At 51.9% G+C, this 18,506-nt stretch overlaps 1 long non-coding RNA gene across 1 annotated transcript in view; it reads left to right on the plus strand.

The window, feature by feature from the left end:
- The window catches only part of LOC138489569 (uncharacterized), a 141,354-nt gene extending 123,195 nt beyond the window's left edge, over positions 1 to 18,159 (plus strand). Inside the window, exon 3 of the long non-coding RNA XR_011274812.1 lies at positions 17,863 to 18,159. This is a non-coding gene — a long non-coding RNA (uncharacterized lncRNA). The remainder of the gene's footprint in view (positions 1 to 17,862) is intronic.
- The last annotated feature ends 347 nt before the right edge of the window (positions 18,160 to 18,506 follow it).

An 18,506-nucleotide genomic window follows, 5' to 3' on the forward strand; every position in this document is an offset into this window, starting at 1 on the left:
CAACACAGCGAAAGGAACAAGTTACTTACCTGTAACTGTTGTTCTCCAGCATGAGTCTGGCATGGATTCACATGCTTGTGAATATTCCCCGTCGTCAGGCTGGGAATCCTCAGTAAAGAAAAACAAAATCAGTTTCAGTTTCGTTTCTGAACTGTCTTTCTCCTAATAACCAATCACTGGACTCTGGGTCATACTGCCCCCAGCCAATGACTGCCCTCTATCTAAGCCCCTCCTCTGGCAGCCATCTTCAGATTTGGTAGCACATAAAGTGGCAGTAGGACCAAGAGAAGAGCCACAGAGGGGTAGGAGGGAGGGTTCGCATGTGAATCCATGCCAGACCCATGCTGAACAACAACAGGTAAGTAACTTGTTCCTTCTCCAGCATGGGGTCTGGCATGGATTCACATGCTCATGAATGCAAGAATACATTGCAGTACACACATGCACAACCACGGGAGGTGGCAAGGCTCAACATTAAGCAATTACATCAACTCAACATTGAGCATCTTTTACCCCCTCACCAGGCCCACTTTCAGGCGAACAGGTTGTGCAGCACTGCCTGGCTGACTCTGGACTCCTCCCTGGAATCCCGGTCGACGCAGTAGAATCTCGTGAAGGTGTGCGTCGACCTCCACATAGCAACCCTGCAGATGTCCAGCAAGGGCACACCAGACAGGAACGCCGTGGTAGCAGCGATCGCTCTGGTTGAATGGGCTCTCGGACGGATGGGCAACGGTCGGTTTGCCAACCGGTGACAGTGCATGATGCAGCCAGAGAGCCATCTGGAAATGGAAGCCTTCGAGCGAGCCTTCCCTTGGTTCACAGGTCCAAAGTTCACAAACAGCTGTGATGTCTTCCGAAAACTCTTCGTGCGTCCACGTAGAACTTCAGCGCTCTAGCCACATGCAGCGAGTGCAAAGTCCTCTCGGCCGGCGACGAAGGCGACGGTAAGAAAACAGGTAACACCAGGGGCTCATTGAGATGGAAGTCCGACGGCACCTTGGGCATGAAGGAGGGGTGCGTCCTCAGCACCACCGTCGTCTCGTGGAATGTCAGGTAGGGTCGTTTGCAGGAGAGGGCCTGGATCTCTCCCACTCGTCATACGGAGGTGATGGCCACAAGAAACGCTGTCTTCCACGATAGGAACTTCAGCGGTGCCGAATGGAATGGCGGCCCCATGAGCCTGCTTAGCACCACGTTGAGCTCCCACGCCTGGGCCGGGGCATTCACCAGCGGGAACAATCAGAACAGTCCCTTTATAAACTCTTTCTCCAGGCGATGAAACCACAGAGATGATCGCCCCGGAGTTCTGGTGTAGCGGGAAATCGCTGCTAGATGTATCTTGATGGAGGCATGAGCTAGCCCCGCCTTGGGCAGTGACAGTAGGTGCGGCAGCACTTGAGGGGCCGTAATCCACAGAGGGTTAATCTTCTGTGCACGGCACCAGACAGAGAACCTCTTCCATTTGTGTCCATAGCAATTGTGAGTTGAGGATGCCCTGGCCTTTGCAAGCACCTCCTTGCAGTCTGCCGGGATATCGTACCCTCCAACCTCTAGTGCTGCAGGAGCCAGGCCTGAAAGTTCAGCAACCCCGGGTCGTGGTGGAGGATGGCACCTCCTTCTCTGGCGAGGAGGTCCGCGTCCATCGGCAGTTTGACTGGGGGGGACTTTGACATGTCCAGAAGGTCCGGGAACCAGATCTGCCTCGGCCACGCTGGTGCGACAAGGATCATCCTGCACCGGGACCGTCTGAGTTGGTTGATGAGTCGCAGCAGCAACGGCAACGTTGGGAACGCATACAGGAACAGGCCGTCCCAGGGGAATGAGAAGGCATCGTCCATGCTCCCCGGCTGGGGAAACCTGCTGGCGAACTTCTGGCACTTGGTGTTCGTCGCCGTCATGAATAGGTCAATCTGGGGATTGCCCCATCGTTGGAAAAGTAGTTCCACTTGATCCTGACGCAGTTCCCACTCGTGGCACGAGCGCAGCTCCCTGCTGAGCGAGTCGGCGATGGTGTTCTTTATTCCTGCCAGATGGAAGGGTACCAGAAACATCCCTTGGGCGATGGCCTAGTGCCACAGATCCTGGGCTACCTTGGATAGGGCTGGGGATCTGGTGCCTCCCTGCTTACGGATGTAGAACATTGTGGTGGTGTTGTTGGTGAAGATCCTTACCACCTTGCCCTTGAGGGATGGGAGGAACAACCTGAGGGCCCAGACCACGGCTCGGAGCTCCAGGACATTGATGTGTAGTGACCTCTCCTCCAGGAGCCAAAGGCCTCTTGCATGGAGATCTCCGGTGTGTGCTCCCCATCCCTCCAGGGAGGCATCCGTCATCACTGTCTGCTAATGTCTGGGGTCTGGAAGTCCATACCCACGTCAGATGCGCGCGGGTGCCCCACCACCGGATCGCTTGGCGGAAGGTCTCGTTGAGCGAGATCCTGTCTTCGAAGCTGCCCGCTGCCTGTCTCCAACGGGCATCAAGGAACTCTTGCAGTGGACGCATCCTCAACCTGCACAGGCGCACGAGGTAGATGCACGAGGACATCATGCCGAGCAGGGACTTGATGGACCTCACCCTGGCCATGTCCATGGTCAACAGCCGTTGCACCTTGCCCAGGATGGCCTTCGTCCTTTCCTCTGACAGAGAAGCCAATCACGCCACTGTGTAGAGCCTGGCTCCCAGGAACAGGGCGACTTGTGACAGCACCAAGTGGGATTTCACAAAGTTGATCGAGAATCACAGATCTGTGAGCAGTTGGACGGTCTTCACTGTGAATACCCTGGGCGCCGACTTCAATCCAAAGGGAAGGGCCTTGAACTGGTAGTGTCGCCCTTGGACTACGAATCTCAGGAACTTTCTATGTCCTTTTAGAATGGGGATGTGAAAGTAGGCATCCTCCAAGTCCAGCGACGATAGGAAGTCGCCTTCCTCCAGCTGTCCCAGCACATGCTGGAGGGTGACCATCCGGAACTTCAAGGACTTGATGTACTTGTTTAAACGACGAAGGTCCAGGATGGGTCACCAGCCGCCGGTCTTCTTTCTTACGAGAAAGTATCATGAGTACACTCCGGAGCCCCAGAGCCTCTTTGGGACAAGCTCAATGGCTCCTTTCTTCAGCATCGCCCTTACTTCCAGCAGCAGTTGAGGGACTTGGTTTTCCTTCCTGGCCACGGGTGGAATGCAGGGGCACTTCTTTAGAAACTCGAGAGTGTGCCCGTGGGCCAGGGCATCCAGCACCCATCGGTCGGTGGAGATGGACTCCCACACGCTGATGAACTTCGCCAGCCAGCCTCCCGCCGGGGTGCTCAGATGGGGGCCCAACGCTATGGCCCGTTCAGTCCTGCTTGGCAGCGGCCTTGCCGCCTTGGCCTCCTTGGCGATGACAACGAGATCCTCCTGACTTGCCGCGTCCTCTGTAGGCCTCCTGCGATGAGGAGCGGGCCGCCTGGCTGTACGTCGAGGAGTCGCTGCCGAATCCTTTGGAGGCACCCTGCTTGCCTCCGGAGTTCCAAAAGGGCAGCCGTCGTTGTTGCAAAACCCCCAAGGCCCGAGCCGTCTCCGTGTCGGCCTTGATGGCCTGCAGTGACTCGTCCACTGTCTTGCCAAACAGGTTGTTCCCATCAAAAGGCATGTCTAGAACTCTGGTCTGCACGTCCTGGTGGAAATCGGTTGCCTTGAGCCAACCACGCCGGCGAAGGCAAACACTGTTGCCCATCTGGCAAAAACCAGTGTCAGCAATGTCCGTGACCACCGTTATGGCGTGGTCCGACGCCATCTCACCTTCCTGTAGGATCTCCAGGGCATCAGCCCTCTTGTCGTCCGGGAGGAAGTCCAGTAGGGGAGTGATCTTAAACCACAGCTCCCTGTCATAGCGGGCCACAATCGCAAGGGCGCTGGCCGCTTTAATCGTCTTCGCCACCGACGAGATGACCCGCCATCCTATGGCGTCCAGTTTCTTCCCCTCGCTGTCCAGCGTGAAGGTCGAAGTTGAAGCTGTTGCCCCCGCCGCTTTCTTCTTGGCCGCCGTGGAGACGACTGAATCCGGGATAGGCTGCGCCCTAAGGCACATGGGGGCGGAATCCGGGACCTGGTACTTCTTCTCGTACCAGTCTCTCTTGGCAGGAGTCGTAGACGGGTTCTTCAGGAGCCACAGCCCCTCGTCCCAGATGTCATCAAGTAATGGAACCGAGAGGACCGTCTTCCTCTTGTTAAGAAGGATTTCTGAAATCTGACCAGGAGGGGCAGAGGTTCAGAAGGCCAGCCTAGTTTCTTGGAACAGGGTATCCTCTGACAAGCCAGACCAATCAGGGTAGCTATGGCAGGCGGTCAAGACTAAGTCTCAAGACGGGTGAGGGTGACTGAAAGACCTCAATGAGCACACACAGCAAGGACACTTACAAATTACTCCAGACAGGTGTTATATTAAAAATATATACACATTTATTACAAGGCCTTTGTAACATAGACCATAGCAAAGAATCACAGTAACACTAAAGTAAATCAATACATCACAATCAATACAATATATATACAAGACCGAGGGGTCTAAGGAGTTAAAGCACGAAATGTGTAGACCACCTAGATGGGGAGGAAAACAAGCAGTGCAAGTGATCTTTAGACCCAGTTCAACATCAGAAATACACCTAAGAGGCAGTCCAAGCCCTACGAAGAGAGGAGCCTTATGCTCAATAGTACCTGCACACGCTTGTGCCAATGGACAAATTAGGGTCTCTTCAAGGGTCTCTAGCAGCTCAGGAAGGTGGATAAAGCGATGAAGAACAAGTTCCCACTATCCAAGCAGGACCTCCACTGGAGGGCAGAGGCAGGGTGAGAGTGTGGGAGGCAGTCGCTATTTCGCAATCGCTGTGGAAAGGAAAGGGGCCCTCAGGGGCCACTTCATGCATAAAGAAATGGGCTCCTGTGCTAGGGGCCACCGGTTGGGGTAGGGACTACTCACTGGTCCTTGACGCAGGCAGACCCAGACTTCGCCAGTACAGTCCACTTCGCTGGCAGGTTCGAATGCGACAATCAGGATGTCTCGACACCGTGTAGTTTCCGCGGTAGCAGGCTTCAGAGTCAAGGGGGTCACAAGTGCAGCAAACTTGCACAGGTCGATGCCACAGCAGGGCAACACGGTAACCGCGTTTACTCCGGTCCGGGCGCACTCATCTCACTTCAGACCTGGGAATGCCAAGTGTATGAAATTCGATGTGAGGGTGCCGTGGACACAGAGCAAGCAGTATACCAAGTTTCGAGGGCTTCCTCGAAACCGCGGCAATGACAGAGCAAACGTCCTGCGTAAGCTGGTCAGCCCACTGGTTGGCCCAGGGACACTTCCGAAGAGGCTTACTTGCAGGGTTTGATGAAGGTGCCGAGAATAGTTGGTCCCACTATTCCAATGGGTCGAAGCACCTTCGCAGACCTTCTAGGATGATCAGATGCAGAGGGGTCTCGCAGGACGACAGCAGGCTCACGGTGCCTTCCAGCGGGTCACCAGTGGTTCCTCGACTCGGCTTCTTGTTGCAGGATACTTGGCTTCTCATCCTTTGTTCGTGTGAACTCAGGAGATCGACATGGTAGTGGTGTTTTCGGCCTCCTCTTATCCAAAATTCCCTTCGCGCCAAAACGGAGAGGACCGAATGGGAGATCTGCTCACAAACACTCACTCCATACGTGGACCAATCACAGACCACGGTGGTCCCAGGCATTTAGTACACTCCAGACTCTCTGGCACCCAGGATGTGTATTGGGAACAGACATCCCAGCCCACATCCTGGAGGCACATACACAAGTCATGCAGAAGCCCGCAAAAGCTTTGGGTTTCGTGGGAAAGTGCATGACCAAATAAGGACCGACCCGGGTCGGCTCGACCTGGGGAAGGTGAAGGGGCAAGATGGCCAAAGGACAGGGCAAAGAATCTCATGGCATGGCCATTTTGGAGCCAGGCCACCTATCCGTGCAAAACGCGGTAAGCGTGGATAACATGGCAAGAAAGGGTTCAAAACATAAGAAAAACGATAGCTGCCACCAGTCCTGTCCATGACACATCTGCACAGTTCATAAAAAGTCCAGCGAGAGTTTCTAGGGCCTTTGGAATGACTAGACACCCAAGGGTGCGGTAAAGTAAGTTACATTGCACTCTTGTTATATGTTGCACAAAAGCTGCAACATGAGGAAAGGACTAAGGGAAACAAAGTCTCCCAGTAATGACTGTCTTAAGGGCATGTCAGTTTCCCCATAAGAAGTGAGCGAAAGCCCAGAGGAGTGCGGCTGAGGGCTGCGCTTCTCTGGCAAAGGTAAGATCAGGGAGTAGAACAGCAGCAAAAAGTTTGGGGGTTGACACATGGAGGGAAAATTACATTAAAATATGAAATCTTTCCTAACACCTCTTGGCCTCATGCCGTTGATAGAGGAAACCTTCCTTCTTCTGTTCCTCAGGGCAGAGCTGGAAGAGCTTGGACGCCTTGGCGATCTTGACCTGGAAGGAGCCAATTTCGTCAGGCGGGGAAGCCCGAGAAGGTGGTGATAGAAGGCACATCCCGTCGTCACCACCGTCGTCATCTGTCCCCATCGTGGCCGTCTCCGTTCTTGTGTCATCCCTCGGACCAGGTGAAGGAGATGAAGGCTGTGAAGGCCGTGAAGGCTGGAAGGGCGGGGGGTGAATTCTCCTCTGCTTGATTGGAGGGCTTCCCGACGGTCCAGGCTCCGCTGGATCGTCCGTTGGGAGTAAGGGCAATCTTGTCCTTATCTCCGTACACAAGGCCTGGATTACCATCAAGATTGCTCCCGACTTGTCCTATGGCCCAGGTACCGGCTGCGACGGGCACGACGGTTGGGGAGTGGAATCCTCCATGGGCTCCTCATCGGCACCACCATCGCTTTCTTCGTCCGGTGGGACCGGAACTCCCACGACCTCTTGTTCAGGATCTTCGCGACTCCAGCCAGCTCCTCTTCAGAGGCTGTATCTGTGTCCGTGATGGCCACCGCCCCCCTCTCTTTTTCCACCAGGGTTTTCACGGGGGTCATATCAATGGTTTGAAAAGAGGATTCCCTCAGCTGTGGCAGGGAAATTCTAGGCCCTGAGGTTGCCTCCCCTCGGGTAGCCTCCATAGGCTTCGCCAGGGCAACCACGACTCCTTCGATAGAGGCCTTAGCCGGGTGAATGAGGGCCTTCGCGACTTTAGGCGCGCTTGAGGCCTTCACCTCGGGGGGAGGGTCACTGCCTCGCTCCCCCTCGTCTGTCGCCGTCGGGATCGACCGGGGCTTCTCCCGAAGCTTACCCGGGTTCTCCGGTTTCCTCTTCCCCGAGCCAGAGCGTTGGCTCGTGTTTGATGGCGTCAGTGAAAGTGCGCCCTGCCTGACAGCCAAGGAGCCTGACCGATCGGAGCTCCCGGTGCCCCCGGACTCCCAGTGCTTTGCTTTTTGTTGGGCCCCCGTCACCGGAGCACCCTCAATGGTCTTAGAAGAGGCTCTGACTTCTTCTTCTTCTCACCTACCGCTGGGCTCTTCCCTTCCAGCCAGTTGGTGAGGCGGATACGCTGATCCTTCATAGTCCGTTCCGACATGTTCTTGGAAAATGCACAGTCCTTCTCCATTCGCGTTTTGTCTTCCTGAAGGCAGTAGAGGCATCTGGAATGCTCATCCTCCTTGAGGACATTCTGCAATCCGCATCCAGGGCAGCTCCTGAACAGCTTGGATCCGGGCATCGTGTTTCCTTTGTCCTGGGCCATGCCCACGCATGGTAGGCCTCAAAGATCTTTCGGAATCCTCAAAGAAGCGAAACTCAACGAAAACCTCGCTCTTGAGGGGCACAGAAAAATCTGAAATGGGTCCCTGTTGATCGGAAGTAGAAATGGTGGAGCTTGAGGCTCGATTGACCGAAAAAAAGAGATTAAACTCATAGAAAAATCGCAAAACGCAGTAAAGCTCGAGAGCTATAGCACGAGGACTCCCAACACTTGAACGTGCGGTAAAAATCTGAAGATGGCTGCCAGAGGAGGGGCTTAGGTAGAGGGCAGTCATTGGCTGGGGGCAGTATGACCCAGAGTCCAGTGATTGGTTATTAGGAGAAAGACAGTTCAGAAACGAAACTGAAACTGATTTTCTTTTTCTTTACCGAAGATTCCCAGCCTGACGACGGGGAATATTCATGAGCATGTGAATCCATGCCAGTTCCCATGCTGGAGAAATACAATTATTACCCAATGATAAAAGGGACTGTCCAGTCAAGGTTCTATACAAATATCTACTTTATTATTACTACAACAGACAGTTCTAGCAATACTACAATTACAACCCACACTGTAAAGGAACACAGAGGACAGACAGTTTCACAGAGGAAAGGTGATGCCTCTGGATACAGACAAGAGGGTAGTTTGGTAAAGCAATCAGTCGGGTCAAGACTTGACTACTGTAATGCCCTTCTCGTCGGGACCTCCAACAAAAACATCGCCAAACTTCAGCTAGCCCAGAACAATGCTCTAAGGGCAGCCACCGGCACCGCAAGGAGAGACCACATCTCCGAAATCAGAAGGCAAGTGCATTGGCTCCCTGTTAAAGAAAGAATTGTCTTTAAAACTCTTGCCATTACCCACAAATGCATTCATGAGCTTGCCCCCCCCTACCTGACGAACAGAATCTCCAGGCACTCCGCCACAAGACCGCTTAGATCTTTCTACGCCAACACCATTGTCAGGCCTACCTTTCGGAAAGTGCGTGCTGGTGGCTCCAGTTTCCCCACCCTTGCAGCCACGCACTGGAACGCCCTGCCACCTCACCTCAGACTCATCGAGTCCCACCTTGCCTTTCGTAAGGCTATCAAAACCAGACTCTTTGTGTGACTTTAACCTGTTTCTGCCTTTATGCCTGCTAACTTGTAACTAAGAGCCTCCGAATGTAATCTTAAATCTGTGTTTCCTCTGTAACAGCGCCTCGATGCCTCATGGGCTGCAAGTGCGCTTAACAAATGCAAATAAATAAATAAATAAATAAAGTCTTTTTGCTCAAGGTTATTTGGTTTCAACACCAAAGGTGCAAAGGATCGTAACTGTCTCTAGGGGCCTTCAGAGAAGGACCAGGGGGGCAGAACCAGAATGTACCTGGTGCTGAAGAGGTTCTTGGTGCTCAACAACGTCGAGCCGGTTTCAGCGCACTTCGCACCCTGTGAGACAGTGTTAGTGGCGGGAGACAGCTGCGGGTACCAGGCGGCAGGCAGTTCGTCAAGCGAGGCTGGATGGATGGCTGCTGGCTGTCTGGCGCAGCGGCTATGGCCCAAGAATTGCTGTCTCTGTGCTGGTTGGCAGATCTGGAATGCTGGTCGAGGAGTCTCAGACATCTCTAGTGACTGCGGCGTGACAACAGTCAGCGCTGCAGCCGGATGCGGTTTGAGGACTCAACTGTCTAGACATTGGGCTTCATTCCGACCCTGGCGCTTAAGCGCCTTGGTTGACGCCGTTATCTTACCGACTCCGCCATGGTGAATGGCGGAATTACCGCCCCATTCCAAGGTTGGCGGGGTCGGTAATTCCCCATTCACCAAGGGCCGTTCCCCATTCCCATTTTTGCCCCATAGGGCTCAATGGGAATGGGGAAGGCGCTAATTACGGCACCGTAAATTACGGCGCCGTAATTAGCTCCTAGGTCCCTTTGCGGGTTGGTTTTTTAACGCCTGCAAAAAGCAGGCGTTAAGTACCAACCCGCAAAGGGAACTCGGAGTAGGGCGGTAAGGGTTTAACGGCACCGGTCTCGTTAACGGTGACCGTTAACCCTTACCGCCTGACTCGGAATGACCCCCAATGTCCTTAAAAACATGGACGCTAGATGATGCTTGTGTGGCACTGCTCCTAGCTTCTTCGCAGGACTCGTGTCCTTTCAAGGCGGACGGCCCAAAGCAACCACCTTGTCCTTTGTCCAGAGACTCTCCGGACCTTCCCACCTAGGAAACTTGCTGTCAGAACCTAGCAGGGCACGCTGTGTGCTGGCTGGGTACCGGTTCTGGAGGTGCTGGATGGGTCCTATGAGTCTGGTATCTCCATCTGTTCTCTGGGAGATGTTTAGGTGAGGGATATTGCTTCACTCTTGGAACGACTGGACTTCCTTCACTGGCAGAAGATGTAAGGTAGACTATACCTTCAGCTCAGGTCCAAATGAGTCCTTCTTCTTTCTCCTTTGCAAAGTCTTTAGATGATGAGATCAGTGAGGGGCTCAGCTCTCTTTTAAAGCCAACGGGGCCCAGGCATTGGTGTAGGCCAAGCCTAATTTAAGTGAGCCAATCCTGGGTCTCCACTAACAATCTTCAGTGATGCTTCAGGTCAGAATCGGAGTGCTTGGCAACAGACGGGGGAAGGATGACAACATATACTTCTAAGTCCCACCCATCTTCCTGTCTGCTGTACATCAAAGTGTCTCCCTAATTAACTGAGCCCTATGCAGCACTTGATCACAACATGGGGCTCCTTTGAAGTAGGGGGTTGCAGGCAGACTTTTGTCTTCTACAATTCACATACCTCCCTGGTCTGAAAGGAGGGGTTCCAGACAGGACATTCACTGCCCTCTCATACCGAGGAGGGGTGCTAGTACCAAGTTGACACATTGCATTACAAAGAGGTGTTGGTCTCTGGTCTACATTGTCACTCCCTGCACCCAGGCCTCCCTGAGGCCTGCGCATTAACATTCTTCAGTATTCACCGCCACCAGCAAGGTGTAACAATGGAGATGCAAATCCATGGGACCTTGAAATGCTAATCAGGCTGCCCACGGCCAGAGGCTTTTGATGTACCCACAGCTGTCAGTTGTCAGCTACACATGATAGGGGAGGGTGGCACTAGTAAGCTGTGTCCTCCCAGAGTACATGACTATTTTTCTGATGTGCGGTGAGCATGGAAAATATGTTCGGAAAGGCCCCACATATTTTCAGATGTTGATTTCCCATCATTCATTCTTTTAAACAAACAAAAAAAGCCCAGGCGAGCGCCCTCTTCCCATGCGGATGGTCGAATCCCTCACACCACCTTTTTGGTGAATGCCTTTTTTGGGCAGATTTGCATCGCACACCAAATATTGCGGCTCTTTAATTGATGCAAATATTTTGCCAGCGAAGCAAAACCACAATAAAATGAATCTCCTTTCAAGAAAATTGCCAAAACTGCCTATTTTATTTCAAGGGCAGAATGGCAAAGCAGGTGGATTTTGCCCAGATTCACAATTTTTCCCACGCTATGAAATTCGGCCATTTCGCCCATCCATGCTAAACACCCAGCTCTTCAATCCCCAATGTATCAAACTAGCCCAGCCGGAGGGCTCTGTGTGTCGAGTGCATGCTGCAGAGTTCTCTACTTTACCAGCACGCTGCAGGTTGAGTGACTGACATTAAGAACAATAATTTAAGCACCAAGAAGCAATTCAGTTTACAGTGCACCTACTATTAAAGTTAAGCAACTGTGCTGATAAGCCACCTGTGATAATTAATAGCACACTCACACGGCCACAGGTGGACATCCCCGCATGGCTAGCACACATCCCAGCATGGCTAGCACACTCACACAGCCACAGGTGCACATCCCAGCATGGCTAGCACACATCCCAGCATGGCTAGCATACTCGCATGGCTAGCACACTCACAGTGCCACAGGTGCACATCCCAGCATGACTAGAACACTCACAGTGCCACAGGTGCACATCCCAGCATGGCTAGCACACTTGCATGGCTAGCACACTCACACAGCCACAGGTGCACATCCCAGAATGGCTAGCACACATCCCAGCATGGCTAGCACACATCCCAGCATGGCTAGCACACTCACACAGCCACAGGTGCACATCCCAGAATGGCTAGCACACATCCCAGCATGGCTAGCACACTCACACAGCCACAGGTGCACATCCCAGAATGGCTAGCACACATCCCAGCATGGCTAGCACACTCACACAGCCACAGATGCACATCCCAGAATGGCTAGCACACATCCCAGCATGGCTAGCACACTCACACAGCCACAGGTGCACATCCCAGAATGGCTAGCACACATCCCAGCATGGCTAGCACACTCACACAGCCACAGGTGCACATCCCAGCATGGCTGGCACACTCACACAGCCACAGGTGCACATCCCAGCATGGCTAGCACACATCCCAGCATGGCTAGCATACTCACATTGCTAGCACACTCACACAGCCACAGATGCACGTCCCAGCATGGCTAGCACACTTGCATGGCTAGCACACTCACACAGCCACAGGTGCACATCCCAGCATGACTAGCACACATCCCAGCATGGCTAGCACACTCACACAGCCACAGGTGCACATCCCAGCATGACTAGCACACATCCCAGCATGGCTAGCACACTCACACAGCCACAGGTGCACATCCCAGCATGGCTGGCACACTCACATTGCTAGCACACTCACACAGCCACAGATGCACGTCCCAGCATGGCTAGCACACTTGCATGGCTAGCACACTCACACAGCCACAGATGCACATCCCAGCATGACTAGCACACATCCCAGCATGGCTAGCACACTCACACAGCCACAGATGCACATCCCAGCATGGCTAGCACACTCACACAGCCACAGATGCACGTCCCAGCATGGCTAGCACACTTGCATGGCTAGCACACTCACACAGCCACAGATGCACATCCCAGCATGACTAGCACACATCCCAGCATGGCTAGCACACTCACACAGCCACAGATGCACATCCCAGCATGACTAGCACACTCACACAGCCACAGATGCACATCCCAGCATGGCTAGCACACATCCCAGCATGGCTAGCATACTCACATTGCTAGCACACTCACACAGCCACAGATGCACGTCCCAGCATGGCTAGCACACTTGCATGGCTAGCACACTCACACAGCCACAGATGCACATCCCAGCATGACTAGCACACATCCCAGCATGGCTAGCACACTCACACAGCCACAGATGCACATCCCAGCATGACTAGCACACTCACACAGCCACAGGTGCACGTCCCAGCATGGCTAGCACACTTGCATGGCTAGCACACTCACACAGCCACAGGTGCACATCCCAGAATGGCTAGCACACATCCCAGCATGGCTAGCACACTCACACAGCCACAGGTGCACATCCCAGAATGGCTAGCACACATCCCAGCATGGCTAGCACACTCACACAGCCACAGATGCACATCCCAGAATGGCTAGCACACATCCCAGCATGGCTAGCACACTCACACAGCCACAGGTGCACATCCCAGAATGGCTAGCACACATCCCAGCATGGCTAGCACACTCACACAGCCACAGGTGCACATCCCAGCATGGCTGGCACACTCACACAGCCACAGGTGCACATCCCAGCATGGCTAGCACACATCCCAGCATGGCTAGCATACTCACATTGCTAGCACACTCACACAGCCACAGATGCACGTCCCAGCATGGCCAGCACACTTGCATGGCTAGCACACTCACACAGCCACAGGTGCACATCCCAGCATGACTAGCACACATCCCAGCATGGCTAGCACACTCACACAGCCACAGGTGCACATCCCAGCATGACTAGCACACATCCCAGCATGGCTAGCACACTCACACAGCCACAGGTGCACATCCCAGCATGGCTGGCACACTCACATTGCTAGCACACTCACACAGCCACAGATGCACGTCCCAGCATGGCTAGCACACTTGCATGGCTAGCACACTCACACAGCCACAGATGCACATCCCAGCATGACTAGCACACATCCCAGCATGGCTAGCACACTCACACAGCCACAGATGCACATCCCAGCATGGCTAGCACACTCACACAGCCACAGATGCACGTCCCAGCATGGCTAGCACACTTGCATGGCTAGCACACTCACACAGCCACAGATGCACATCCCAGCATGGCTAGCACACATCCCAGCATGGCTAGCATACTCACATTGCTAGCACACTCACACAGCCACAGATGCACGTCCCAGCATGGCTAGCACACTTGCATGGCTAGCACACTCACACAGCCACAGATGCACATCCCAGCATGACTAGCACACATCCCAGCATGGCTAGCACACTCACACAGCCACAGATGCACATCCCAGAATGACTAGCACACTCACACAGCCACAGGTGCACGTCCCAGCATGGCTAGCACACTTGCATGGCTAGCACACTCACACAGCCACAGGTGCACATCCCAGCATGACTAGCACACATCCCAGCATGGCTAGCACACTCACACAGCCACAGGTGCACGTCCCAGCATGACTAGCACACTCACACAGCCACAGGTGCACATCCCAGCATGGCTAGCACACTCACACAGCCACAGATGCACGTCCCAGCATGACTAGCACACATCCCAGCATGGCTAGCACACTCACACAGCCACAGGTGCACATCCCAGCATGACTAGCACACACACAGCCACAGGTGCACGTCCCAGCATGACTAGCACACATCCCAGCATGGCTAGCACACTCACACAGCCACAGGTGCACATCCCAGCATGACTAGCACACATCCCAGCATGGCTAGCACACTCACACAGCCACAGGTGCACATCCCAGCATGACTAGCACACATCCCAGCATGGCTAGCACACTCACACAGCCACAGGTGCACATCCCAGCATGACTAGCACACTCACACAGCCACAGGTGCACATATCAGCCCAGCTAGCCAGAATCAGCTATGTATCCTGCTGTGATCGAGGACCCGAGTACCACAACATATATCAACAATAACACCAAAGTGGTTAGAAGCAGCAGGATTCTGGCATGAGGCGCTATATAGAAAGATTGTGTTATTATATTCACCCTATTTCCATTATCAGAGAGTCTGAAAACTCTAACACCTAGAAGCCAAGTGAAGCTTTTAAGCACTTGAAAAGATATACATTGAGTTACACAGGTTGCACATGTAGCAGGCCTCACAGATTTCACACTTGTTTCAGAAGTCTATTTTCTTTCCCGGGTAATGCATGAAGGTCCCTTTGCATATTTGCACATTTTCTGAGGCTTTGCAGAAAGCTTTATTAGTTTTTGGCATCAAAGTAACAGAATTATACCGCCATCTTGTACGGGCGTATAATACATTATGCATTCATTTCCCCACGTCATGGATTTCATTAAAGCGCAGCTATTTCCAGCTTCGTGGCACCAGGCGCTTGCCCAGTACTTGCTTTAATAAACCACGCAGAACCGGCAGCTCATGTGTCGCGCGCGGCGCCATAAATCATATTTCTTTCCGTGGGCGTGAAGCATTATTTTAAATTCTTGTCATCGGGTGGCACAAATCCCATTTTAAAAGTCAGTTTTACGGCCCACCGTCATGGCACTGCTTATTATTTGATTTTAAAATAATAGCTATTTTGCATTAAAAAATGTTTTTAAAGGCGTGAATTCTGTCCAATTCCGTGATTGGCAAGTGTACACTTCCCCGGACACACTAATCCAGATTCATTTTATTAAACGACCACCTCAAATGACCCTATATCCTGCCAGCTCTAACATCCCCCACGCCCCCCCCTTCTGTTTGCCAAAATCAGAAATCTAGTGGCTACCTTAAAATGCGGCGCTTTCTGTACAGCAAAGAAGGGAATGCGTGTTATGGTTTTGGAAGCGTAATACATTTGTTATAACGCGCTTAATACCCGCTTAATACCCAGAGGTTTCTAATCGCAGACCCGGGGATCAAACCTGTGCTGCTCCATGTTCTCTTGCTTCCAAGGAGCACATTGCCCCTGACCTATCATACCTTATCATATCATATCATATCATATCGCGTTATAAACGCCATATCATACCTATCCTCCCATGCCATCTTGCATTTGTATAGCGCCTCCTGCCTGCCATAGAGTATGACTATAAAGCGCTTTTGGCCTGTTGGAGAGCCAAAGAAGCCGTATATAGAACATTTAGTGATAGTAGGGAGAAGCAACAGGGAGGGGGTGGGGGGATTTGTGATGGTAGACATGTCACAGGGGGGGCGCTCTGGCCCAATACAATGTGGGTAGGTTGTGTCCAATTTTACAGAACTTTCCAGGCCTTTTCTATACTGTGACAACATGCACCCCAGTGATTGGCCAATCAGAAGGCATTGCCTGAGGGTTCTAACTGCAGATAGGGGCCTGCAAACCACCCATACTGCAATAATCCTCCATGGCCCAACCAGAACCTAATAGCTTCTGCCGCTGCATTGAGCTTGGTACACCCCAAGTTCCTTTCCTTGAGGTCACCCTCACTTCATGCATACTAACATTACCTAGCCAGCACATTACACACACACACACAGTTTCTTTTCGTTCCTTTTAAACTGTAGACTTCAGTGGGAATCTGCTGATGTTCCCTAACCTATTCTAGAAGCAATGATCGACGGTCTACAGGGCATTGTCATGAGATAATTGACCTTGGCCCTCATTAGAGATCATCGCTGAGAACCTCTAGTTGGGGGTGCAGCCGATTATGTCACGATACTGTCTTATCACCAGCTTCCCATACCGTAGCAGGCGTCGCCAGGTGTCACCCTATTTTCCTGCGTTCCCAGATTTTATGGAATGTATATTATTCCCTGGAAGACTCTGAGCAGGGCACTGGAGCCTGGCTCTCGGCTCGCGGGGATGGCACCTTGGCCACTAGTTGGCCGTGTCTGACAGTCGCCTGTGACCCTGTCCTTCGGCTACAAGCAAACATGGACATCGGTACTTGTACATCAAAAAACAACTTACTTTTGTTTAAAAAATGTACATCATCTAACCCCCCATCAAATGTAAAAACGAACTGCCTTTCAAAAAACAAAATCGGCTGTAGCTTAGAACTTTCACATTGTAATTGGTTATTTCTAATGCGTTTAATACCCAGAGGCACGGACGTCATTTCACCAAAATGTCAGGGATAGCAGAAGTGACATCACATGACCCTTCACCTCTGATGACATCACAGGAAGTGATGTCATTTGACCCCACCACGAAGTGGCATCACAGGAAGTGAAGGAACATGACCTTTTAACTCTTGACAAAACAGTAAGTGACATCACATAGTATTGTTTCTAAGTACACTATGAAAAATATGGTTACGATATCACTATAACGTGATATACATTACATACAAGAATGGATCACCATATGTATCCCTGAAAAAGACATGCTACAACTGCAACTTGCGAAAAGCACAATAGATTGTCCGAAATGGATGCTTATTCTACTCTAAATGCTTTTTGGAGGATTGTGTCTGCATTGTGAATTTGAGGTGTCTAAGAACAGACTAAATCAGTGACTCACCCACTGAAGTGTGCCTGAAATAAACCTTTAAAGAGTCTAGCAATTATTGTATAGAATTCCAGAAAGACAAATTATTTGTTATTCCTATTCTTTTGTATTTAGGGTCACTGTTCAAAGTGTTACCCTTGTTTTTTATAAGAGGCCTGAACAAGAAAGCCAGCCACTCTAGAAAGAAAGCGGCACACATGCCATTCGCCACAGCCCAGGAGCTTCAATTTGTAAAAAAAAAAAAAGAAAAAAGACATGTATCTTTTCTTACATTTTATTTTTAGGGGTGGCAAGGGAGACCACAGGGGTAGCAAGGGAGACCTCAGGGGCCGCAAGCGCGACGCCTGGTGACCTCTAAATGACATCCCTGCCCAGAGGTTTCTAAGCACAGACACAGGGATCGAACCTGTGTTGCTCCACGTTTGCCCCAGAGCTAGCCTAACAACGTCACCTGTAAATTAGTTTCATGTAAAGGAAACTAGGTTGTAGCATTCTTTCACGTAGAATGATGGCTTCAAACTTAAATTTTATTTATACAAAATATGTTTACTTTTCCACGTGCTCATTGTTGTTTATTAATGTTAAAATCTTAAATTGTGTGCTTCGGTCCCCAGATCCCAGCCTTCCCGCTAGCTTCCCTGAGCCGCCGACACCGTACAACCGCCAAGGGTCTGGTGCCACTGCGCAAGAAGCCAAGAGTCAGGTGAAGCAACCGCACAAGTAGTAATGGCTGGCCGGAAACCCCAAACCTTCTGCCTCTGTGCCTCCGCCTGCCAAGAGAAGCAGTAGTGGGGGCAGTTGACCCCTAATCTGCCGCCGCTGTGCCACTGCCAGCCAAGAGTCATGTGAAGCGACCTCACAGGAAATAATGACTGGCAGTTGACCCCTAACCTTCTGCCACTTTGAGGAATTTGACCATTTGTACGGTAGGTGTGCGCTCGCCTGGGTTTTTTGAAATTTTAAATGAAATTGAATGACGGTAGATCAGCCTGTGGAAAATGTGAGGGGCTACTGCACACACATTTTCCTATGCTCACCACATGACATACACATAGACCTGTGTACTCTGGGTGGACATAGCCTACAGGAGCAGTCCCCCCTGTCAAATTTAGTTGGTGACAGCAAGGATTACACCATGTTATCTCAGAAGGGGGAGGGCAAAATAATCCCCCTGCCATGGCCAGCCGAATTAACTATCAAAAGCTCCATGGATCTGCCCTGTCCTTTTGTTGAGCGCGGCAGAATGGTGGCAGTCATG

This window comes from Ambystoma mexicanum, chromosome 9, assembly GCF_040938575.1.
Source record: "Ambystoma mexicanum isolate Mex_15411 chromosome 9, UKY_AmexF1_1, whole genome shotgun sequence".
In the NCBI taxonomy this organism is placed as follows: Eukaryota; Metazoa; Chordata; class Amphibia; order Caudata; family Ambystomatidae; genus Ambystoma; species Ambystoma mexicanum.